Below are 26,328 nucleotides of genomic sequence, written 5' to 3'. Positions count from 1 at the left end.
GGTTAGGCAACGGTATCATTAACAGAGTAGTAGGCAACATGCTTTTTGTGTTCTTTCCCAACATAGGGGATAAATGTAACACTATGTCCACCATATGGGCAACTGGAAAGCCATGTGTTACAGTATGGCACTCATTTGGAATGTGTATGCTGGCAGTCCTTGTTACAAGCAGGGGCTTCATATGTGTATGTTAGTTGTGCAGCTATGCTAATCTGCACTGTGAGTTTGAAAGGATTGTACACTGCACTGTGATATTAGTGGGCCTCATTTGCATTACCTGAGTTTAAATCCTCTGTGAATGAATATTTTATGCATGACATGACTCTTCATATACTTATAGTTTTGCTAAAGGGATATGTGAAGTGTGTTCCTATCTGCAGGCCTATGACTTCCATCAGTGAAACGCAGACATTTCATTTGAAATGTATTGTGTGGATAAAGAGTGCATGCCTCAGTTATTAATTGCTGGCTACACAATAATGTAATTTAACTGTCACACACCGCTTGATTTGAAACCAGGACTGTGTGTGGCAAAATGTACTATTTGCAAGGCATTTAACAGACTAAGCTACTGAATCACTGTTACACATACCTCTCAACCATGCCGAATTGCTCGTTTTTTACCAAGTTTTGGGGTTCAAATGAAGGGGTGCCACGATTCCTGAGTGGCACCCCTTCATTTCTGATTTTTTTCTATTTGTTTTTTAATTTTCGCGGCTTGTGCATGGTAGAGACATATTATTTATTCAGAAATATAGTGTCATCTTGCACACTGTTGATGGTCTGTCAGGAAAGTGAATCTCAGTGAGATTATAGGATTTAAGATTTTCAATTGTAAAGACTTCCCTGTTTTTTCTGGTAACAACACAGCTTTTCATACACAGTACAAGTGAGATGATATAAGGCTACTAGTACAACTCTGCCTGAACCACAGTGATCCGTGTCCTTGGTAGAACATACCAAAGTCTGAGAAAAATAGTGACAAGACTGGTAAGAAATATATACCTTGTGTGGCACACAACAATTGTGGCTCAACACTCTAAGGTAGACCATTTGTAATACGCCACACCAGATGGATTGCATGATGGCATTATGCTGTAACAGAATGGGCTTACATCATGATTATACCATGTCTCAAGCAGACTGCCCTCTAAAACTATTGTGGCATGTAAACAGAAAGGCACTTTGGCTTATCACACTGGCTATCCATCTAAGACATTATTTTTAGGGCTTCATTTACAAATTGCTTATTTGTCTGGCTTGTAACAGCAGTCTCAGTTCTCATATTTAATTACTGGCTAAACAGAAATGGAAGTGCACAGCAAACAAGCTGGCATATGGATGCTAGATATATGCAATAGTGAGTACATAATGTAGAGTATTTAAGTATGCAATGAATGTGAGACTGGAACACCTGATTGATTTATATTAACCTTTTGTGGAATTAGACATTTTGGAAAAATTAATTTTGTTTCAAGAGTAGCTGTGTGTGTGTGTGTGTGTGTGTGTGTGTGTGTGTGTGTGTGTGTGTGTGTGTGTGTGTGTGTGTGTGTGTGTTTCTTACCTTACAGTAGGCACTTATATTTTGTGTTAGAACTATCTGCATATGCTTTTCATTTATTTGGTCTAAGCAGTGCTGCTTATGCCAAATTGGTTTGTGACTGTAGAATACTTGCTTTTGATGCAGAAGGCTGTGGGTTCTATTGATTTTCATTTATGACAGCCAGGGTGTGTGTGTAAGTAACCTTTTATGATGGAAATGTTCTGACTTGGGCAGTTTTGTCATTATTGCTTCATGCATTTTGTTTCATTGCATACTGGAAAAATAATTTAAAATGCGCTCTAAGTCTTAAGTGTGCTGTATTATACAAGGAATATAATTTAATATAGTCAGGAAGGTGTATCAAAGAACACATGTATGTTTCTTGTTTTGTGTGCAAGGGGCCTATGATTCGAAAACAGCCCATCCACCACCGGCCAGATGCATTTTCTTTGGATGTGGTGTGGGTTTCAATGAATGTGAAGTTTTAATGCCAAGTCTATTTTCATTGTGAGACAGTATTGCTTGTTTAGCATATATCTGTTAGTGTTTTGTGCATTGTGCTCCAAAATTTAAGAATAAATCCAAATAATCATTGTATAAGTAAAGCAGTATGTACACATTACTGTTTATGGTAAATGTGGTGAAATTGCCAGGTAATGGGACATTGGAATGGCTGCAGGGGGTCAGTGGTGCCATATTTTGGTTGTCCGTTCTTCAGTTTGCATTTGAACATTGATACCCCACAATTCCATTGGAGTGGGTGGGGCTACATAATTATGTATGCAAATTAGATGTTAATCAGTGTACAGATTTGTACCTATTTTCCATGGGCTTTGTCCAGATTTTTGATGTTTCCAGGTTGAGAGGTATGCTGTTACAGGAGGTGTATTTGCAAGATATAAGTATACATATACAGGTTATGACATACTTTTGTTACATCTGTCATTATGTGCATGGCTTTATATGGATGCATTTCTGTACCAGAGTCCCAGTTGAACATGTATTTTGCCAGTAATGCCTTAGCAGGTGTATTTCTAAATGTTGCTGATAAAAGGGGACATTTGCCTGTTATTAGAGACCTCACTTACATCCATTATTCTGTGTTTGGCTTTCTAGTGGTGTAATCTTGCACCAGACTCCAAGGTACACTCCCATTTCTTCCATTACTCTTTAAGCAAGTTTGTGCAATGCAGTGCGATGTGCAGTTCAGCTTAAACATGCTTTATGACTGTAACTTGCAATTACTATGTTTTTTGCTTAAACCACCTGTTTTAATTAACAGCTGTATGGCATGGCAGATTAATGCAGTGGTCTACAGGTATGATGGTCTTGAGTTCAAAATAGGGGGCAGTTGTTTATTTTGTTCGTGCTTATTATCATTTAAAACACATATATCAATATAGCTCCATTTAGCTGAGCTTAGTGAAGCTGCGCCATGTGCCTCATTGTGCAAAAAATATATAAAGAAAAGAAAAATGGGGAGATAGAAAAGTGGTGAAATGGGGTGCATGCAAGGGGCAAAACATAGTGAAACACGGGTAGGTATGTACAGAAAGGGTGTAGGAAAGAACCATACCTATCTATTTCATTGTACAACAACAACTGTACACTTTGACAAACTTTGTAGAAGACTTTGGACTTTCACTCCCAGAGAGAGAGAGCTAATGACAACATAATTGCATTGTTAAGCCAATTGGACCAAATTATGTACATCCATTGGACTCATGCAAAATGAAGAGTTATGCATGGGACAATTTTTTTTTTTTTTTTGACAGGTGAGAGTGGAATGTTGGGGAAGACACATAGGTATGTATGGGGGAGGTAAGCTGAGTAGTTTAGGTAGCTTTTGCAGAAAGACAAGGCAGCAGACAGGGGTGATGTGTGACACAAGATGGGTGAACACCTTGGATGGGGACGGTGTTGTGGAATCTCAGTCCAAAGTGCCTGCAATAGGTCTATTAGCACTGTTCCGTCACTGCCCCGAGGGTGTCAGTAGTGCAGGCTGGGCTCTGGGGCTTGCCTGCCCAACCAGGGTCTATTGGCATGATCTCCATCCAATGCAGCTGTCATCCAAACCCACAGTAGATGATCTCATGCACCAAACCCGGCACTTGGTCATGGGTGACAACTGCCCCTCCACCACTGCTCCCAGATGTGGGCCCATCCCCATCTCGTGGGGCAGTACTACCGGATGAAGCAGGTAGTGTAGGGGCAGCAGGGGGCACCACCAGGCTTGGTTCCAGACATGTTGGAGCCCAGTGCCACGGCTGAAGGAGGCAAGGTAGCTGGATCATGAGGAACCGACTGACCTTGACGCGCTGTAGTAAAGTGGTTATAACAATAAGTTAAGGTTAGTAATAATGAAACCAATGTTAGTATTAACACAACGGAACATAATATTTATTAATCCAAATACATATTAAGGTATATTATGTGTAACACAGCATTAAGGAACATAGCAGTAAGTATGTCAACAACAAGCCAGTATGAATTAAACCATAAGGCCAACAAAACATTTAGTTTAACAAAATATGTTAATACTAAATCATAGTAATAAATAACAATAATAAATTAAAGAAGATAAGGGGTGGGGAGAGAGAGAAAAATATACCATTAGTTACCTCACAGGTAATATTACTACACAGAGTACTACTACATACTTCTACAGGTGTGTAATGTCAGTTGTGAGTACAGTGACTACAATTCTTCTATAGGTGATGTAGCACATATATACCTCTCAAGCTGTTAGCATGGAACAGTAAGGGTCCAGCACTAACAAATGCAGGTGCACACCTACATAGAACAGTTTCACATAATGTGGACTACATAACTACTAAGGTATTCTGTAAATGAATTTGACAATATATTGCATCGTAGGTAATCATTTATCTGGTAATCAGGGAACAGACAGATTAGGAAGTTATAATTACATTATGGAAAATCATGACAGTTGAGAGGTATATCTGTGTACATTAAATAAACTAGACAGCTGTCATGCCTTAGTTGGCAGGCATGGGAGCAGAACGCAAAAGCTGTGACTGCAGGGGACATCTGCAAATAATGTAAGAATGGACCGCAGCAACTTAGAATAGACATGTAGTAAATACAGCCCTGCTGCAAACATTAAGACAGATGTATTTAGGAAAACACAATGCTGCTTAACACTCTATTGGTATTGGTGTTAAATATCTGTGATGTCTACACACAATATCTGCCCATAAAGTGGGCTACCTCACCCATATACCTTTTGTTCCTGGAGTGGGAGAAAAAGAGAGAGTTATATGACTGAAACTGGCCTGGAGAGCACCTTGAACCATACTATGAGTTGAGCAATACCTTTTTCAGGCCATTACTTTTGCATTCTACAATTATTTATTACAGTTTTACACTTGACTGCAGCAACCTTACCATATACATACAATCCATACAGCTCTAATGCAATTATGGTATGACACCACAATCCTGCTTTACACCTTTTTGCTTACTGTTATTGGTATTGTTTATTGTTTAATGCAATACAATTGTTATTGCCCTTTTATTGCACTACAGCTTTTGTCTATTTTTTATTGCAGTAAAGTGTTTTATTGTTTATTGTTTATTGCACTACAGTTAGCATGATATATCTGCACTTACCACACTCACAGTGCACCCTGGCCAGACACCCAGCATGGGACTGAATGTTGTGGACTTTCTCAGCTGCAGCTGTTGGGAGAAAAGCACACCATTAGGCATACCAGTTTGGCACAGATTCAGCTTACATTTTAGTAAAATAGTGGAATAAATACTTACATATGTCTGGGGCATGCCCACTCCTGGCCTCTTGGACCCAGATGTCCAAAGCTTCCCTCTTTCTATGCTTCAGGTCATTATAGTAGTGACAACACTGTTCACCACTGCAGGAGATGCCATTAGCACTGGTAAGTTCCCTGGATAAACAATCCCAGGCCTCAATCTTACATTTTGAGCCCTGGTAATTTCCCTGCAGCAGCCTTGGTTCATAATTGCATATCAGGATCCAAATAAAATCCTGGACTCCTGCACACCCCATCTCTGTGCCTGGAAGCACACAACCTCTCCAACACCGCCTGGCATATTGACAGTTAGAAAGACTCCTACAAGTGTTGCAGAATTCCTGCCTATTGCCCTTAATATAGGCTGTTTTCCCACCCTAACATGTCATTCAGCAACATTCAAAAACGCACTGTGGTGGTTAGCATCAGGCAAACCAGCAAAGGGGTTCTGAGCATTGCAAAAACTAGCAAAACCATGGTTTTAGCAAAGCTTAGCAATGTGCAAGCAATAGTTGCCGTTATTCACGTTTAAACAGTCCTTAGCACTGTGCAACTCTTCCAAATGTTAAAGTTATGTTTTTAAATTAAACAAAAATTTACATTACATTAAACAAATGGTATGTCTGCTAGGGATTCAAAGCCAGGACGTATAAAGCTGTAGGCCGTCACTTTATCCATTTAGCTACTTTGATAGTATATAAACTAGTATACCTTTACATATACTACTAAGCTACCATGCTGCGTCATGCAAACGGGCTTAAACAGGTTTAAACATAAGCAGAAATAAATAATTAATTACAACCAGTTTCTATTTGTAGATGTCTGGCAGGTGTCAGCTGTCTACATGTAAGTGCAGCTTGGCATTGCTGTGCTCCATGTCGTGACATGCAAACGGACATAAAAATAAAAAAATTAAAAAAAAAAACCCAAAAAAAATTAGAAATTTAAAACACAAGCTATTAATTCACAGCACATTTCAGCAGTAGCAGAAAACATTACAGGAGACCTCACCATGTACATAACATCTGAGCAGCCTCTACAATTCTGCCTACACTGATTCAATATCCCTGTTACTATGCTGTCCCTCGGCAGTGCACCATGATTAATATGCATGGCGCGCTACCGAGGGGGAACCGTGGCCATGTACACTGGTACATTCCGTGTAGACTCCCATGGTTTAATAGCATTATATGATATCTGGGTGTGAGTTAAGGTGTAATTTACTAATGCCTCCTGTTCTGATTACTGAGGCACTGCCCTCATGGCAAACTATGCCACGTGTTTTTAAATTTCAGTTTAACGTGCAACTGTAATGCATTGATATACCCAATGAATTTCATAGTGACTGTTCTTTATGAGATCTGACCATTTCCTGTTGAACACATATGCTTGCTAGACAGATAATCCCTAGACGTGAATGTCATTGATCTGGGATAGAAGTATGTAATTTGGAATCAGTAATTTGTTTCAGTGTATTAAAGCACAAGCTATTTAAGCTAGACTAAATAACAGGACAATGTTTGACACCTGCATTTCATAAGATTTTGTCTGATGTAATGTGGCTCCATGCTGCAGAAGTTGGTGCCTTGATTATGCACCAGACTGCCTGGGTTCAGCTATCAGCCTAAGAGAAGGAGGAGCTAGCCAGGGATAGATGGCAGTGAGTGACTGACAATGAATCACCTATCTTGGGAGAGACAGTCGGTGAAGTCCATATGCTGGAATACCAGGAAGAGCAGCCCCTGTAACAGGACATCTAAAATGTGTCAGCCCACCAGGAAGTACGCAGAAGTGTGTGGAGGTACACACCTCCACTATCTCAGTGTGGTGGGTATTCTGTCTTGCTGTCTGCCCAATACTGAATGGTTAAGGGCATATAAAAAATCTCTTAACCTCTTGTGAATGATGGTTATGATTTACAATTCATGGATTTTTCTTCTGGTGTTCTAAGATGACAAGGATTTGAGAACAAATGGACAACAGCAGAAGGAGGCTAGATGGCATAGAGGGCATAAGGGCCTCTAGAATAGGACTGCCTTCAAGGGTACTTCAGAGAGTCTTTGAACTAATGCTATCAAATGTTGAGAATAAGTTAAGAGAAAAACATATTATACCTTTCTCTATCTGACTATGTTTCCAGATGTTTCAACAGTAGTAGCAGTGAGCCACTTATCATGTTTACATACTTTCATTCAGTGTATGATAAAAGACCACATTCTTATGTGGCTGTGCAAATATTCAGTATTAAAGTATCTGGAAAAGTTTCATGAACATAATTATGAAGATAATGGGACTAAACTTTGCTGATAAAATAAAAAAATGCTGTACTTTAAACCAGATAGAAGCACTATGTATTTGAAATTAATAAATCAGTCAATATACTTAACTTTGTTAGGTTTTAGAAGAAGCAATCTGGCATTGGGGTGTTCAGAAAAGTCATATAAATAAGTCTGTTGTATACTACTTCTATAGCATCCCTCAAAAGGGGCTACTGAGTGGGCTAAACAGACTGTTACTACTGGTAAACTACAAATACCAACCAGAGTAAGATCTGTTCAGTTAATAAACAAAAACATTAAAAACTGTTGAATTACACTACCACCTGTGAGTTATTAAAACAAATGATATTAACAAAAAATGCCTTCATCTGGCTCTGTGTGATAAAGGGAAAGAGTCCTGACTATCACCCAAACATTCTGAGTTCAATTAGTAGTTCAGATACTGGAGCAGCCAGGTGGCGGGGGATAGGAGTAACAACTGTTTACTTGCCCATAAAGAGAGGGGAATGGGAGTTCTGAATGCAAAATAACACTTGTGATGGGGTGGTGTTCAGTCACACAGCAGATTTCTACTTTAGGAATAAGGATCGAGAAGTAGGATTGGGAAATGAGTGGGAGTTTTATGTTTAGGCTTTGTAATGTATGGGATCAGGTGATGGTAGGGCAATGCAGGAATGGGAGATTGAGCTAGTTGTAGTTTAAGTACTTGCTTTTTCAAGCAAATGCCAGTGAGCTCATGTGTCACATGGTACTAGCATGCTATCACCTGTAGCAAGTGCTGTCAGCATACACAATATGTTAAGGAATGTAGTTACTTCATAGAATATGCAGAAACATCTTCAAGCAGAAGTGATCATATAATAAGGTTATTCACAAAGAGCAAGAAATTGCTTTTTTATTGACTCCAGTATTTTATACAAAAAGATGCAGCATAACTGTGGGTAATACAGGATGAACCACCCCCAAAATATTAACAACTCAGTCTTTGCTACCACGGATAAACCAAATTATACACAATTACATCATGCATCTCCATGGTTGGACAGTGATTATTAGCACAGCAGTCCTCATCAGGTGCAGAATCTGTAAATAATTTTAATCAGACCTCAGAAATACTGTTATAATTAAGCATCTGCTTAGTCCCTATAGTATATATTTACCCTTGTTGATAAAATAGAAACATGAAAACAGCCATTTCTTTGCAGTGATATAGCATTTCACCCTTACTTGTTATTGATTCCATATTGCTGAGCTTGTGTTAAGCACACCACACACTCCTAGTTTAATTTTAAATATAAACTAATGCAGTATTTATTTCTTTCATCTTTAGAGACTTAGCATTATACTGTTTTAAACAAATGTGATTCTTAAAAAAGTTACTTGTCTGTGCTGCTGCAATATCTTATGAAAAATGACTTCAGTTTATACATTTAAACCTCGAGAATCTTGTTTCATATATATCATTTTATTAGTTCCACATAGCAGAGTCAGAACTGAAGCTACACATACGTTGATGTCCGTTATGCTTTAAATGCTGGGAAATCCTGCTTTTGACAAGTACGTCCCCATGTAATTCCCTTTTTATTACATTTTCTGTGTTCTCTACCAAGAGAAATGAAGCTGGCAAGAAAACCAAATGTCAGAAAATAATGTTACTGAGAGATTGCAAGTTTTTGATAAACTGAGGTATGTAATGTAAGAGCAAATCTTATAGTCATTAACTTAGTCCAAACAAACTCCAGAGCACAGTATCTAAAAGTTTCATTAGCACTGTACAAATGTCTCATCATAACTTCCAGCTGTACTTTAATTAGAATAAAGGTGTTTCTTTAAGAATGTTTTAATACACGTTCCTTTTAATTAGCTTTTTCTGACTTCAGATAGTTTTCTTTAATAAGCTTAAATTATTGATATAAAAACAATTTATAACTAACACATGGCTTTCATGGTATAAAAACTTGTCTAAATCAGAGAAGATTATAACAGTTCCCTAACATGGCGCACAAACATCAGAGACAGGAATTAATAACCCTGTTTGAACACAGTGTCAACAATCATACTCTAAATGGATTAGAAATTTTCTCACTCTAGACTTCATGGAAGAAATGACTTTAAAATAAAATGCAGTAAATACAAAACAAATAGGTCAGGAGGTTCATAAAAACAAATTCAGACAGAAGTGTAATACTGCATGGGGTGCTTGTTAAAATTCCTAATACCATAACTGTGGCCTTCAGAATTCCTGAACTGGCAGAGTAAATGTGAGAGGACAGGTTCTGCAAATGAGACTGTGGTGTTTTAGGGTATTTTTCATACTCAGATGTACAGTAATCTCAGAGCCTGTATACATGCCAAAGGTCTGAGGAGGGAACCCAGCCCCATCATAAGGTAATGTGGGGGTAACCCCCACCCCTGCAAAACATGCTCAGCAGGTATAACTCCAAGTTTCAGAATTCACCTTGTTTGAATAACAGGTTATTTTTTTGAGTGTAAGTAATTGTAAGGTTAGATTACACCCTTAGAGGCACTGCACTATGTTCCACCTGGAAAATGACAGCATGAGTGCCTTTTGAAACTTTGATTTTTCACAGGTTTAGTATTGACAGCCTCACATCATCATTCACTGCTGGAGTAATGAAAGAATTTAAATACCTTTGCTGCCACCAGAGCACAGCTTAAATGATGTTACACAGATCACATGGCTTCTGACAAGCTACATGGCCCTATGTGAGCTTGCCATTGTCCATTCATGTAGTACTGCAAAATGGTGAATGGAAACAATCAGTGGAAAAAAAGTTTTTCTTCACAGGGGTCCAAGCCCATTACCTCCAAGGTGGGGGACATCCTGTTCACTAACGCTATTAATAACCAGCTTTAAAGCTGAACAATCATTAAACCGAGGCAAAAATCAAGGCTTCACTGATTCCCTTTCTCACTTTTTCAGAATCACCCAAACATAGGTCAACAATCCAATATGTACCTAGACTATGTGCAGCTCAGGTCTTTTGTTTATATATGCATCTGTATCTTAAACAAACACACAGGGGTTGAGGATTGGTACAATGGTATTTATCTAACCAAAAAAAAAAAAAAAGAAAATGCAGCAAGTCCAGTCGAATGTGCAATGTTCCATTAATTTACTGTAAAAACAATCAGACTAAGTTCTTTACATTTTCATGGAACTTTTTCAGAGTTAAAAAATAAAAGCACTGCCATTATAGTCATTTAGGTGAACATCCATCTAACAAGATCACATGATTGACTTCTAACAAGAACATTTTGCAACCCACCTGACAATAGAGAGATTGCTATTCAACTGGGTTAATTTGTCAATGATGCCCGAATGTGGGATAGTGTCAAAGGCCTTTGCAAAGTCATGATAGGCTGTGTGCATGGCTTTGCCATTGTTTATGACCCTGGTCACATTCTCAAAGAATCAAACAGGTTTATCAGGCATGACCTACCCTTGGCAAAACTGAACTGGGATGGATTAAGGTTTTGGAGGTCACCTATATCCTTATTTATGAGGTCCATGATGATTTGTTCCATTGCCTTACAGATGAGGCTAGTTAAACCTATGGGTCTATAGTTACCCAGGACTGCTCTGAGCCACCCTTGTGGGAGGGGGATAACAGTCACTGTTGTCCATTCATTGGGGACAAAGCCAGTACTCGGGCTGTGGTTGAATAGAGTGACTAGTGGAGTAGCTAGCTCTTGTTTTAGAACATTTAGAACACAGTTGGGAATGTCATCTTGTCCCATGGAGGCTGTGTTCTTAGCCTTGATGATTTGCTCTTTGGAGATGCAGGGAGAAGGAGATGATGAAGACATGGTTTGTAGTATGCTTGAGGGGGATGGGGGGGTGAAATGTTCACCAAACCTGTCTGCTAGCAGGTTTGCAATGTCAGTGTGTGTGATGCCAGCCACAATTAATTAAGCACACATCTGAGTTCTATGTTTTAGGTTGCCGATGTAGCTGAAGAAAACCTTATGGATATCCTTGGCTATGGTTGCTAAATTCTTCCATAGTTGTTCTTTGAAGATTTTATGAGTTGTCTTATTTGCTTGTTTAGGCTGTTGAGGGTGCTGTTCCAGTTCTGGGGTCTCAATTTTGTATTTTTAGACAGCACCTTGTTTCGCTTATTGTATAATTTATTAATGTTAGCCATCCACCACGATGGTTTGTTTTTCTTGAAGATATTGCTTTAATCCTATCCGGCACAGCTGTGTTACATTTGTGTAGATGTTTATATAGGGCATCAGTGTATAGCTTAGTATAGCCATCAATACCATCTGTGGAAACGAGCTTGGAAGTTGATTATACCTTCCCTTAGAAGGGTACAGTTAGCTTTGGTGAAGCTTTTTAGCCTGACTTCTCCTTTGGGGAGTTCTGGTGGTATTGCTACTTCAAAAATGACTGATTTATGGTTGGTTTTAACCAGTGTGGGCCCCACACTTGAGGCGTTGCATAGGTCACTCATATTGGTGAAGGCCAAGTCTAGAATACTCCAGCCCCTTGTAGGATGGTGCACTATTTGTCCCAGGGGAATTTCAGTTAACAAAGTCCAGAAACTTTTGTGAAAGTGAGTTTGGGCTCATATAAGTTTCCTAGCTAATGGAAGGATAAATGAAGTCACCCATGACCAGGGTGCTAGGTTGTACCTAAATTGTCCCAAGTAAGTCTAAATGAGCTGTGTGGGCATCTTGGTTCATAGAAGGGGAACCTGTAACTGCAAATGACCTATAGCAGGGTCTTACCCTTGGTAATTTGGACCTGGAATAGCTCCATAGATTTTTTTTGTGTCTAACCTGGTCTACAGGTGTAATTAACATTAATGAAGATAGATTCTCCACCTCCTTTAGTTCTCACACCTTTAATCTGTGGTATGAAAGTGTGGAAGGCATGGTAATCTTGCAAGGCCAGGGTACTTTCTGTGACTTTGAGCCAGGTTTCTGTGACTGCACAGATGTCAATATCTTTCAGGGAGAGGAGTGCTTCCAGAGAGTGCAGTTTCTGATTTAAACTCCTAGCAGTTAGCAGCATGACCCTTAGTTTCTTTGTGTTTGATATTTGTCATTGGGAATTTTGTTGTTGTGACCTTGCCTAAAAAGGCATTGTGGCATTAAAAAAGGCATTTTGGGGGAAGCAAGTGCCTTAGCCAGCAACTGAAAGCCTAGAGGTAACAGGTGAAGACCTTCTCTGGCAAAGCAGCATGGAGGAAAATACTTCTATTGGTGATTTTGCATCTATAACCACCAAGAGTTACCCCCTCTGTGCAGTGGTGCACAATGGTGCACTATGTGCAAGCAAGAGCAAAGCAGCTAATGCAAAGAAACAAATGAAAAAGGTCAAACTGAGCCCTGCACCAATGAAATAGCTCAAACTGAGCCCTGAACCAGTAACCTTCAGTTAGACAGTCCTACTGTATGCTCCTGCCCAAAGGTATGGGGCTTTTCCAAAAAAAGTTGTCCTGATTTTTAGTGCTCAGTTTACCAACAGAACTGAATTCAGCTGGTCTGAATCCAATGTATACTGTGGCCAGAAGAAGTGTAACAGAACAACAGAAAGAAAGCAGGATAACTTTTTTTAATTAAATAAGCAACAGTGTAAAAAACAGCTCAGTTTTTCTTGAATTAATAATAGCAACAGAATAATACAGAAACAGATATTTCCATAAATTAAGTAAAAGCAGCAGTTGGTGTGAAATACAGCCAAAGTACAAAAATGCAGTAGTAAAATACAATGCAAAGCAGCAGCAAACACTACAGTTTTTTTTAAACTGCTGCAGTACAGTCAAAGTATATAAGAGAAATGCAAAGGAAAAATACTTATAGCCCTTTTGTGGGTTTCCCAGCTCACAAAGACCAGGTAAGCACCTACAGCCACTAGGTGAATAATCACAGTCCTCCTAATGTGAAAGGACAGTAAGAGAGTGCCTGGAGTGAAGTGCTTCCACAAACAAACAAAGACGTATACAGTAGTAAACCTTAAACAGATCATAAAAGTGTGATTATTCAAATAAATGTACTTTGCTCTGTAAAAAGGAGCCAAGAGCCACTCAATTGTAATCGTTTTTCCAGCTTGTACCAACTCAGCACAGATCCTCGTGGTGGCCTGCAGAGTGATCCAAGCAGCAGAGAGCTAAAAGAGTGACTTTCTACCAGATATAAGTATTTTTGTGGCTTTCCCACTGTTATTAAGCTAGCGACTGCATTTCGCCTGTTTTACTGCTACTTTAAGTGATTTCTGCATTTTACACTTTTTATTGCACTTTAAGTTACTAATTGTTGCAAATTGTTTCTGTAGGCTACACACTAAAGTGCGCTAGCCGATTTACAGCATTTATAGCATTTACTGTCTGTTTTTTTCCTTGTCTCTGTAATAAAACAAAAAATCTCTTGTTTTCCGCCTTACTGAACTAGAGTAGTCCAGTTTCAGAGTTGCTGATCCCTGGGCTTTGTTTTTAGTTCCTGTTACTGATCCATTGCCTTATTAGGGAGGAGGGAAGTTTCTTTGCTTACCAGTGGGAGTGGGAAGCACTGAGCAGCCTTTCTGTCCGATTTGGTGAAGTTTCAGCCAGAAACTAGTAGTCCATTGGTCGTTTTGGGCCAATTCCTAGCTCCTTTCAGCCCCCTGCTATAAAACACGCTAAACACGCGTTTTTCCAGCTTGTACCAACTCAGCACAGATCCTCGTGGTGGCCTGCAGAGTGATCCAAGCAGCAGAGAGCTAAAAGAGTGACTTTCTACCAGATATAAGTATTTTTTGTGGCTTTCCCACTGTTATTTAAGCTAGCGACTGCATTTCGCCTGTTTTACTGCTACTTTAAGTGATTTCTGCATTTTACACTGTTTATTGCACTTTAAGTTACTAATTGTTGCAAATTGTTTCTGTAGGCTACACACTAAAGTGCGCTAGCCGATTTACAGCATTTATAGCATTTACTGTCTGTTTTTTTCCTTGTCTCTGTAATAAAACAAAAAAAAAAAATCTCTTGTTTTCCTGCCTTACTGAACTAGAGTAGTCCAGTTTCAGAGTTGCTGATCCCTGGGCTTTGTTTTTAGTTCCTGTTACTGATTCATTGCCTTATTAGGGAGGAGGGAAGTTTCTTTGCTTACCAGTGGGAGTGGGAAGCACTGAGCAGCCTTTCTGTCCGATTTGGTGAAATTTCAGCCAGAAACTAGTAGTCCATTGGTTGTTTTGGGCCAATTCCTAGCTCCTTTCAGCCCCTGCTATAAAACACGCTAAACACGCGTTTTCCAGCTTGTACCAACTCAGCACAGATCCTCGTGGTGGCCTGCAGAGTGATCCAAGCAGCAGAGAGCTAAAAGAGTGACTTTCTACCAGATATAAGTATTTTTGTGGCTTTCCCACTGTTATTTAAGATAGCAACTGCATTTCGCCTGTTTTATTGCTACTTTAAGTGATTTCTGCATTTTACACTGTTTATTGCACTTTAAGTTACTAATTGTTGCAAATTGTTTCTGTAGGCTACACACTAAAGTGCGCTAGCCGATTTACAGCAATTACTGTCTGTTTTTTTCCTTGTCTCTGTAATAAAACAAAAAAAATCTCTTGTTTTCCGCCTTACTCAACTAGAGTAGTCCAGCTTCAGAGTTGCTGATCCCTGGGCTTTGTTTTTAGTTCCCGTTACTGATCCATTGCCTTATTAGGAAGGAGGAAGTTTCTTTGCTTACCAGTGGGAGTGGGAAGCACTGAGCGCCTTTTGTCTGATTTGGTGAAGTTTCAGCCAGAAACTAGTAGTCCATTGGTCGTTTTGGGCCAATTCCTAGCTCCCTTCAGCCCCTGCTATAAAACACGCTAAACGCGTAAAGCTGATTTAAGCGGAGTTACCACTGTTGCACACAAGAGCAGCGGCGGTTAAACAAGGTTAAACTATTTGGGCCATCTAAATTCCACTCTTCCAATTTTCCCTTAAAACTACCTTCCTCGAGCTGTACTGCTGATCTAACCAGCATATCCTATAACTGAAAAGTTCATCTCTACTTGATTCCCAAGTAGACTATTCTCTATCTGTAAAGCCTAGCACTTACTCCTACAGTACTTGCACCTTGATAAAGCACTCTTATTATAGATAGTACCCCACCAGCCTAAAACCCACTTCCCCCGGAGTCCTTTGAAAGTCTCTTTATCTACTACTTCTAGTATGTCGAGGATCAGTTGCTAGTGTCCTCTCCAGCTCAACTGGTGAACCTGGGAATATTGAGGCAATGTTACAACTGCCTCATGTACACAGACAATCCTCTCCTTCTCCCACAAAACACAAATACATGCGAGAGATGCAACTATACGGCCAAACTGGAGGCTGAGCTCTCTCAACATAGGACTGGCAAGACCAGACAGGAGGAGAAGGTAACCACACACAATACATACCCAGTCACACATGGTACCATCACAACTTCAAATCATACACATACTCACACAAAGACATACTCGGAGGCTCTGATCAAAATTTACCAAAACAGCAGAGGCCACCAAAGCAGACACCCAAACAACTACCACCTCATGACCCAACACATGCAACACATAGACCACACAGTCAGAGTGTCAAACAGTCACAGCCCTTAAGGCCAAACAAAATGCCAGACACACTTGTCATTGGTGATTCCATAGTCAGACACACTGATGTCCCGCTCACCAGACTGAGTAAAGAGAAGGTCACAGTAAGCTGCCTGTCAGGCGCTAGAATCCGCCACATAACGCAAGCACTCAGGTCTCTCAACAGCAGGTACAAGTACGACTCAGTCATTGTCCACGCTGGTGTCAACGACCTGAGACGTACCTCCTTGGACTACATGAAAGGGACATCGAGGAGCTCTCTGATTATGTAGCCCAGGCAGGTATGACCCTGACCTTGAGCAGTATCCTACCTTCACCTAGAATGATGCCACAATACAGTGATAAGATGATCAGCTTTAATAATTGGCTTAAATTCTGGTGTCATTCAAAGGGGATCCAATGTCTGTCCGCCTGGGATGACATGCTGGACAAGCCACGCTGCTTCGCAAGGGACGGCTTGCACCTGTCACCCTGGGCTTCCGGATATTGGCAAAGGCTCTTGCCACCCCATAGTGCCTTTTTAGGCAAGGCTCAAATTCTAAACCTACCACCCTAGAACACCAAAAAGGAAAAAACCAAGGGTAATGCTGCTCAATGCCAGAAGTCTCAATCTCAAGATGCACGCACTCGAGGCCCTTCTCAATATGGAGAACATCGATGTCTGTGCTGTGACAGAAACCTGGTTCAAGGCTCCTGAGAGCACCCCAGCACTAACAGGTTTCACCTCATATCATGCATTCCGGCCCCAAAATCCGGACAACACCAAGAAAGGAGGGTGTCCATATTCATAAAGGACACCCACACCTCAAGGTTGGTGGCAACGCATGATGCATCGGAGACCATCCAGGTGCAATTAACCATAGGCAAGACTGCTCTGCAATTTGTAGCATGTTACAGGCCACCCTCTCAAACTCAGGAACCTCACATGGCCTTCCTGAAAACATTGGAGGATAAATGTATCTCCAAACACCATCATACTAGGTGACTTTAACTACCCTAATATAGACTGGGAACACTACTCAAGCCCGAACACTCTAACCCAAAGATTCCTGGAGTTCATAAACTCAAATGCCATGGAACAACTAGTCACCATCCCCACAAGAGGAGAAAACATACTTGATCTCATCATCACGAACATGGGATCAAAATGTTCAACACCGGAAGTATACCCCTCACTGGTGAGATCAGATCATAAACTAATCTCGCTGGAGGTCCTCATCCCGCCCCACCTGAAACAAAAAGACCACAGTGAAAAACTTCTCAAAAGCCGATTTCACACTTCTAAAAACTAGTGTGGTCTCCTTTAAGGCCCCTGAGCCAGTGGTAAACATTACTCAAACCGCTGAATCACTTACAAATGCCTTCTACCAGCACCTACAGGACTGCATGGATCAGGCAATCCCAAACAAAACGAAGACTCTCTGTACCAAAGGCAAGCGTCCAGTCTGGTGGACCCCAGCCATAAACAAGCTCTACAACAAAAGGAGGAAGCTACTACAAGATAGAGCAAAATCCTTGAAAGGTAAGACACCTTTGATCATTATAAGTAAAAAACTAAGAGCTCTCATAAAATCATCCAAGGCAAATTTTGAGAGAAAAATCGCCAAGGACTCTAAAGAGAATCATAAGGCCTTCTTTAGCTATGTTAGAAACCTAGGAGGAAACTCCCAGATATGCTCAGAATTAGTTCAAAATGATGTGAAAATTACTGAACCTACACACATTGCCAACATACTGGCTGACAGGTTCAGTGCAAACTTCTCCCCTCCCCAAAAGGAGAGATATCTATTCCAGAGGATTGTAGCCCCCAAACATCTCCAACGCCCAGGTGAGAACTGCCCTCACTAAGGCAAAAACACAGCATCCATGGGACCGGATGGTGTCCCCGGCTGTGTGCTTCATGAACTCAATGAGGAATTAAACCCACAGTTAGGACAGCTGTTTAATCTTAGCCTCACCTCAGGATACGTACCCAAGGAGTGGCGCACGGCGACTGTGGTCCCACTTCATAAGGGCGGTGCCTCCACAGACCCTGGAAATTACCGCCCATTAGCTTGACAAGCCTTATCTGCAAAGCCATGGAGAGGATCATAATGGAACTCATAAATAAAGACATAGGGAACTTGCAGACTTTGGATCCAACTCAGTTTGGCTTTGTCAAAGGCAGATCCTGCCTCTTAAACTTGGTTGACTTTTTCGAGACAGTCACCAAGGCCATTGATGAGGAAAGGCAGTCCATACAGCCTACCTCGACCTGGCAAAGGCCTTGACACAATACCCCACTCAGGTATCATCGAAAAACTCATCAGCTTGAATGTAAACCCATACATCACAAGATGGGTTGCAAACTGGCTAAGTGACAGAACCCACAGGGTCAGAGTTGCTGGAGCCATGTCAGACTCAAAGCCTATCACAAGTGGTGTCCCACAGGGCTCAGTCCTGGGTCCACTCTTGTTCGGCATCTACTTTTCTGAAGTACAAGCAAACACAGTAGGGTTATGGCTGACAAAGTTTGCAGATGACTGCAAACTGGGCCATAGTCGAAAACACATCTGACACAGATATCCTCCAGAAGGGCCTCACAGAAATGGATAACTGGTGCCAGAGCCATGGCCTGAAGTTAAACGCCAAAAAATGCATAGTCATACCCTTTGGGAAAAACAAGGCTACCCCTAGCTACCATATAGGTGGCAATCCACTGAGCACAGAAAAAGTCATCAGAGATCTGGGGACCCAGGTTGACAGTAGCCTTTCGTTTGACACTCATGTTGCTAAAGTAGTTAGGAAAACCTTCTATATCACCCACCTGATCATGAAGGGATTCGCATCTAGATCAAGGGAGGTCATCGTCCCCCTGTACTCATCACTTATTAGACCTATGATTGAGTACAATGCCCCGTTCGGAATGTATCTGACCAGACACCTGCTGCAGCTTGAAAGGCCCCAAAAGTTCCTCACCAAAAGGATAAAGGGTCTCAAAAATATGTCTTATGCTGCCCGACTGAAAGAACTCCAGCTCTATTCAGTCTCATACCGCTTGCTCAGAGGTGACCTGTGCCTGACATATAAGGCCATGTCAAACCCAGATTTGATGAATATGCTTCACCTCAAAAAATCTAGATCCCTCAGAACCACAAGGGCGAGAGACTTAAACCTTGACACGGTTATAAATAGAACGTGCTGGAGGGACAGATTCATCACCCAGAGACTCCCTATGCTGTGGAACAAAATCCCGGTACATGTGAGGCAGAGCACCTCTCTGGTCTTGTTCAAGAGGAATCTTGACCAATGGATGGGAGATTGCAGATATACCCCAGGGATTACTTCAGCGTCACTGCTTGACAGAGGCACAGCAAAATGATAGGCATAGTTTTTATTCAAACTAAAGGGGTGGCGAAAGCCACATAACTATGGGCTAGGCTTATAAATGCCCTTGGGCAGATAGCCTAGTATGAACCTATGAACCTATGAACCTATGAATTGTACAGAATTTATAAAGGCACTTCAACAAGATAAGATTATTAATAAGCTTTCCAGCCAATAAAACTACATGCAGAAATCTCAAGTGTTTCCTCAACCTAGACAGACCAGGCTACCTCCCAGTGCACAAGAAGGAAAATCCACTGACCTTGATGAGAAAAATAAGGACTTGCTAGAGTGTAAAAATACAATACATTATCCAATAGCTAGCTAGATAATGAATTCAGATGAAGTAAATCTGTGCAACAGACAATAAGAGGCAACATGCACTTTTTCGATATAAGCACAAGGAAAGGCAAATAAATAATTCAAATAAAAATTTCAAGATATCAGCAGCAGTGTAGAAAGGGAGGAGCTTGTTAAGCTTAATTTATAGTAGGGGTGGAAAGGTTAAAACAGGTTTAAAAAGAAGACCAACAAATGGGAGGGTAGGGGGGAACCCTATCAGGGAATTCCCAGCAGTGCTATACCTTATAGAGGCTTACAATCCTTCAGACAAAGACAAAGACACAGAATTTCACTTTGTATTTAAGTATCATTCGGGAGACAATTCAAATTAACTAATGAAAAATGTGTGAAATATGAGTCTAGATAAATTGTCTGTCTCTCACACAGAATAAAATCACCAGGCCAAGATCTCTTAAAACAGAAAAAAATGGAGCAGGTAAGACAGAAAGCAGCTCCATTAGTCAAAGACAAAAAATATAGGTTTACTTTCTCACCCAGCAGGGAATCACCAGCTTTGATATACTTTATGCAGGTTTGAAATCCTTCAGACAAAGACAAAGTCCCATAGTTTCACTTTGTATTTAAGTATCACTCAGGAGATACTTCAACTTATACAATAAAAAAAAAACATGTGAAATATGAGCCTAGACAATTTGTCTGTCTCTCACACAGAAGAACATCACCAGGCAAAGATTTCTTAAAACAGAAAACAAAATGGAGCAGGTAAGACATCAAACAGCTCTATCAATTAAAGACAAAAAATATAGGTTTACTTTTTCACCCAGCAGGGAAAAAGCAGCAGTGCTATACCTTATGCAGGCTTGAAGTCCTTCAGACAAAGACAAAGGTCCAGACTTTCACTTTGTATTTAGGTATCGCTCAGGAGACAATTCAAATTAACCAATGAAAAAACATAGAAATATGAGCCTAGATGGGGAAGCATGCAAGTAACCATTCCATGTACTTGTGCAGCCTGTCTTTGGAGATTCACATTGTAGAATATAATGGCTAATAATTACCATGGGAATACAGGGATTGTCATCTTATGATCTTCACATGTGAATAGACTAGTAAGTACCTATGAACCTATGAATTTGCGTCTTTATTCTTTAACTCTTTAAGCGACTGTTTAAATTAAGAAATTCTCTGACCAAACAGAAATAGAAATATGTATGTATTATAACTCAGTGCTGCATTTTACCGTAAGCTGACTTTCAGTTGACACACACAAATCATCAACATAAAATTTGCAACACAAACTATCATAGAGAAATGTAAGCCTTGTGGCCCCTAACATTAGATATTTTTCACCTATTTTAATGTTATCCATAAGCTCACTTAACTCCCCTTAGTAACACAAAATCAGTCATCTTCTGCAGAAAACTCTAAAAAAATTGATCTAGCTGATAATAGAACACATCAGGGTATTTTACTGCTATCAACCAATACCTTCCCTATGAATCTTAGAGCTACTATCTTGTTTTTCACTCTTGTTTTTCCCTTGCTTAGTACCTTTCAACTAGTAATCTTAAACAATCTTAAGCAGTTGATCCTATAGGAACCAAAATGGAGTTTATTTAGTTAAGTGCTTTCATCCTCTTCACACTTCGTAGGACTTTATCAAAACTAAATGCAAATAAAAGGACCTCATATATAAATGAAAAGCATCTTATCACATGTTTCAAACCATCCAGTAGAAAGTTGTCTAAAGTGAAAAAAAAAACAGATATTATACACTTGGATGAAAAAATTGGAGAGGAAGTTAGAGCAGTCAGAAATAATATCTTCTCCTTTCATGATGACAGTCTAGGTATCTCCTACTGTCCTCATTAAAAGTTTTGTCTTTCTGTGTCCTTTATACAATTATTTATTTATTTATTCATTCATTCATTCTTTATGTGCAGTACCGTACTGATCCAGATGGAGCATTTTCATTGGTTCCGAATTCAAACATTGTTATATTTATGACTACAGACTGGAAATTAATTCTTATTTCTTAGTGTTTTTGCACTGATTAATGTTTAGTTTTTATTTACCAAGTATGAGCAATTAGTACAGCATATAACCATTCATTGTGTGTTATATTCTTACATTTTTCATATTAAGTATGAGATGAAGACCTTTTACATTCAGCATGGGGGTACTTAAGACATTTGCTCAATCAACAGATTAAACGATACTGAAACATAATCATGAAGATGATACTGTTTAATACATATATGTTACATTTTCTAATGTAGTATTATTATGGAATAAATTGCCCATTTGTCATTCCTGTTGAACAATACAGCTTACATTTAAGCAACAATTGCTGTCCCCTATTCAATTAATGATTTACTGGCACAGCTTCTTCCTTGTTCTTGTCCTCTGTCAAGGCTTCAGAATAAATTTATGTCTTTACAAGTGGATTAATAGGGCTCAAATCTCTGACTGAGGGCACAACCAAATTTAGAAAGGCTTTTGACATTTCCCATAAGAAGATGACTGTGTGCATCTGTTCAAGATTCTGTTAGCGCAGGTGGATAGGGCAGTTTTGGTAGTGGTGCTAGCTGTTTTGTCATTATTTCTCCCTGTGCAACAGTTAGGAAACATGAATCTTTGTATGGTGAGTCTGCACACTGTCTCTAAAAGCATAGTCTCAGTCCTATGTCTTTGTCTACAATGTTAAAATAACTGCATCTACATGTAAATCTCAAGTTCTAGGATTCTCTCAAAGGAAGCAGCATGTTTCATCTGTTGAAAATGAAAGTTAAGTACTTAACCATAACCATAGATTTGTATTGTCCTATTTTTGCCTGGTTCAACCTTTTGGAATTCAGACAGATCCAGCATCAGCAACTTCAAACCTTCAGATCCAGGGCTCTGACTCCTCCCGTACTCATAATTCCCTCTTGACTGTCAAATTACCTCAGAATGAATTTGCCCTAAGCAAAATGTCAATGTATCAAGCCTGACAAATAGGTCAATTTAAAACTAGACTCAAACAACGTTTGTCACTTAACTGGCTATGTCAATGTATCAAGCCTGGCTAACTCTCTCTAGAATGTGTAAAAATCTGTTAACCAGTTTACTGTGTAATTTAATTTAATCCTGACTTGTGCTCAGGATTAACTGTAACCTGTGGAACTTGTTTAATTTGCTTACTTATGTAATCTCTGTAAATAGTCTGTTTGTAATATGTAATGCTGGTATTATGTAATGCTGTATCTGCTTACCCTTGGAGCTTTTCTCCCCGGGCCTCTGCTGAAAATGGACATGCATCCAGTCGGACTATCCCGGTCAACAAATGTAAAATAAAATAAAAATAAAATGTATACTAATAAGTAATAAAAATTACAGATAGATGAAAGGGCAAGAATATCTGATGTAAAGAATGCTAACTAACTTGTTGAGGTTAGAGGCAAGCAGACTCCCATAGAAACTACCTATTCTCCAAGGAGCTGATGATGATAATTTGGAAGGGGGATGGTGGGAGGGATGGTCAATCAGATGAAAACAGGACAACATGGATCTATTATTATGGTAAATACATAGTCTTTGTATCCAATGTTGTCCATTTTCATCTGCTTTAACCTAGCTACATGAATTCATGGGTGGATGGAGAACAGCAGAGATAAAAGACGAATGAGCTCTGGATTGTACATCCAGTTTATAGTACGACACAAAAGTATGCACTACAGACCAGGCTGCAGCTGCACAAATCTCATCAACCGGAAATTGCTATTGAAAAACTACAGAATTTGACACTGCTCTTGTGGAATGAGATGCCATTTGTAGATGGACTTAGACCCAGTTTTTCATAAACGGAGGATTTACAACTTAATAGCTATCGTGAAATGGTGACTTAGGAAACTCCTTTTCTCAGCTTAGATTTAGAGAATGCAATCAATAGTTGGTTTGATTTTCTGAGGTTCTTAGCTGTATGTAGATAACATCAAAGTTGTCTATAAACATCAAGTAAATGTAATGCATATTCTCCTTTGTTAGAGTATTTTGTAAATAATACAGGCAAATTGATTGTCTGGTTTATGCTGGACCTGGATGCCACTTTAAGCATGAAAGACAAATTTGGTTTTAGAAAAACCCTGTCCTTATGAAAAACTAAATAAGGTGATTTACATGAGAGAGCCTGAAGTTCTGAAATCCTCTTAGCAGAATTGATTGCCACCAAAAAGTTTGTTTTCCATGTCAAGAACTTATGATTCATTGAATCTGCCGATTGAAAGGGTAACTATGTTATAGTCTGAAACGTCACCGTGATGTCCCATATAGGGAAAGGATCTTGAACTGGACAGTGAAGAAGAAGAATTCCTTTTAGGAAAGCTTTAGATACCTTTAAAGAAGCTATGGGAGTGTCATTATAGCTTTTGTGAAAATTAGAAATGGATGCCAGTTGAACTTTGATTGTTAAAAAACTAGAATATTTGTGGAATAGTTCAGACAGAAATTCTAGAACAGAGGGAAGGGGTGCTGAAAAAGGGTTTAAACCTTTCCCTATAGCCTAGTTAGAAATTCTTTTCCATTTACTTTGATAAACTCTTCTGGTGCTAGATTTTTGTGAAGCAGAAAGAATATGAACAGCATTTTCTGTAAACTTGGCATTCCTGACCATCATTAGAATTGGAATAACCAGGTGGTTAAGTTCAGGTAGTCTAGGTCTGAGAGAGGATGCTGAGAAGGATGAGAGATCAGATCTAACCTATGAGCCAGAATGCAAGACAGACTAATCAGCTGAAACCAAATATATGGGAACCAAACCTGTCAAAGCCAGTACAGTGCAATGAGGATCACTTTGACCTTGACCATTCTGCCTTTCTGAATGAATTTCATAGTTAGAGGAAATGGAGGATATACATAGAGGAAACACAGGGTGGCAATTGTAGATCAGAGCATTCCTTAGTGACTAACTGGAGGGATCATGGCAAAGTAACTCTGCATTTTTTGCTCAGGTAGGAGGCAAATAGGTCACAAAAAGGTTGGCCTCAGCAACTGAATATTTAATTTGCTACTGTTGTATTGAGGGACCACTAGTGAGGCAAAATAATGACTAGTGTGGCAAAAGTATGTGCCTACTCAAATTTTTTTGCTAGAACATTGGAAGTCCCTGGGGTGTGTGCTGCTATTAGAACACCATGGAAAGACATCACCCATTACCAAACCATCATGGCATCTTGACACAGTGGGTAAAACCTGGATCCCCTATGTTTGTTGATATACCAGACCACTGACATGTTGCCTTCCTGGATTGCAATTGCACACACTGGAAGAGAGTCTTCAAATTCCTGCAATGCCAAAAAGACTGCTTTCAATTCTAGAAGACTGATGTGGAGATTTGTCTCTAAAAGTGTCCATGTACCTTGAATAATCTCTCCCTTGTAATGTCCAACCACATTAAAAGGGAAGCATTTCTGGTAACTACTGCTATAGGGGAAAGTGAAGAAAACAAGATGACATGTTGTCAATGCAGATGAAGTGGTCCACCATTCTAGCTAGGTTCTGTACACTGAAGTTAACCTGACTGAGGTGTTGTGGGAGATGATAACATTGAGATCACTGGACTGAGAGAGTCCATTGCAGAACCCTCATATGGAATCTGGACATGGGAACATGAATGATGACCAAAGCCATCAGTCCTAGGAGTTTTAGAATTAAGCATGCTGTAGGGGATGGTTGTCTAGTACTCGTGACACTATTTATCCTGTGTGGAGGTAAGGTGACTATCTGAGTTGTAGTGTTTACTGGCATCTAACAAATTATAGATTGTGATGTGGGAGTCATTTGCTTTTCTATCTGTTCACAGAAATCCCCAGATGGTGAGGTAGGTGGAGAAAGAGGTCCCTTTTTAGAATTAGCAAGTTCTTGGTCAGAGCAGTGAGGAGACAATCATCTAAGTATAGGAACACCTGGAGCCCTTGCAATCTGAGATAGGTTGTTACTGTTGCCATGCATTTGGTAAACACCAGGGGGGCTGTAGTGAGTTTAAAGTGTAGAGCTCTGAATTAAAAATGATGGGCTCTGAGCCAGAAATGAAAAAATCTTCTGAAGTGTCCCTGTATCTGTATGTTGTAATGGGCATCCAGGAGATCAATAGGGCACATTTAGTCACCTTTTTAGAGTACAGGCAAAATGGAAAGAACTATAACTATTTGGAATTTGGTCTGTTTCACATATTGGTTTAAGTGGCTTACATCTCACTGTTGGCCATAGACCCCCTGTCTTCTTTGTAACTAAAAAGAACATTGAAAAGACATCAGATTCTGTCTGGTGAGATCTCCTGGATTACTCTTTTTTTTCTAACAGCTTGTTTACTACTGCTGTGTGGATTTCAACTGAGTGGGTGGTACTAAGGAAATTCCTGCTTTTGCCTTAGCCTTTGTTAGAAATGGTATTGAGTATCCCCTGGTTATTATCCTTAACACCCAGTAA

Source organism: Protopterus annectens, chromosome 2.part2 (assembly GCF_019279795.1).
Source record: "Protopterus annectens isolate FY-2018-M chromosome 2.part2, PAN1.0, whole genome shotgun sequence".
Lineage (NCBI taxonomy): Eukaryota > Metazoa > Chordata > Ceratodontiformes > Protopteridae > Protopterus > Protopterus annectens.
This window is presented reverse-complemented; position numbering follows the sequence as displayed.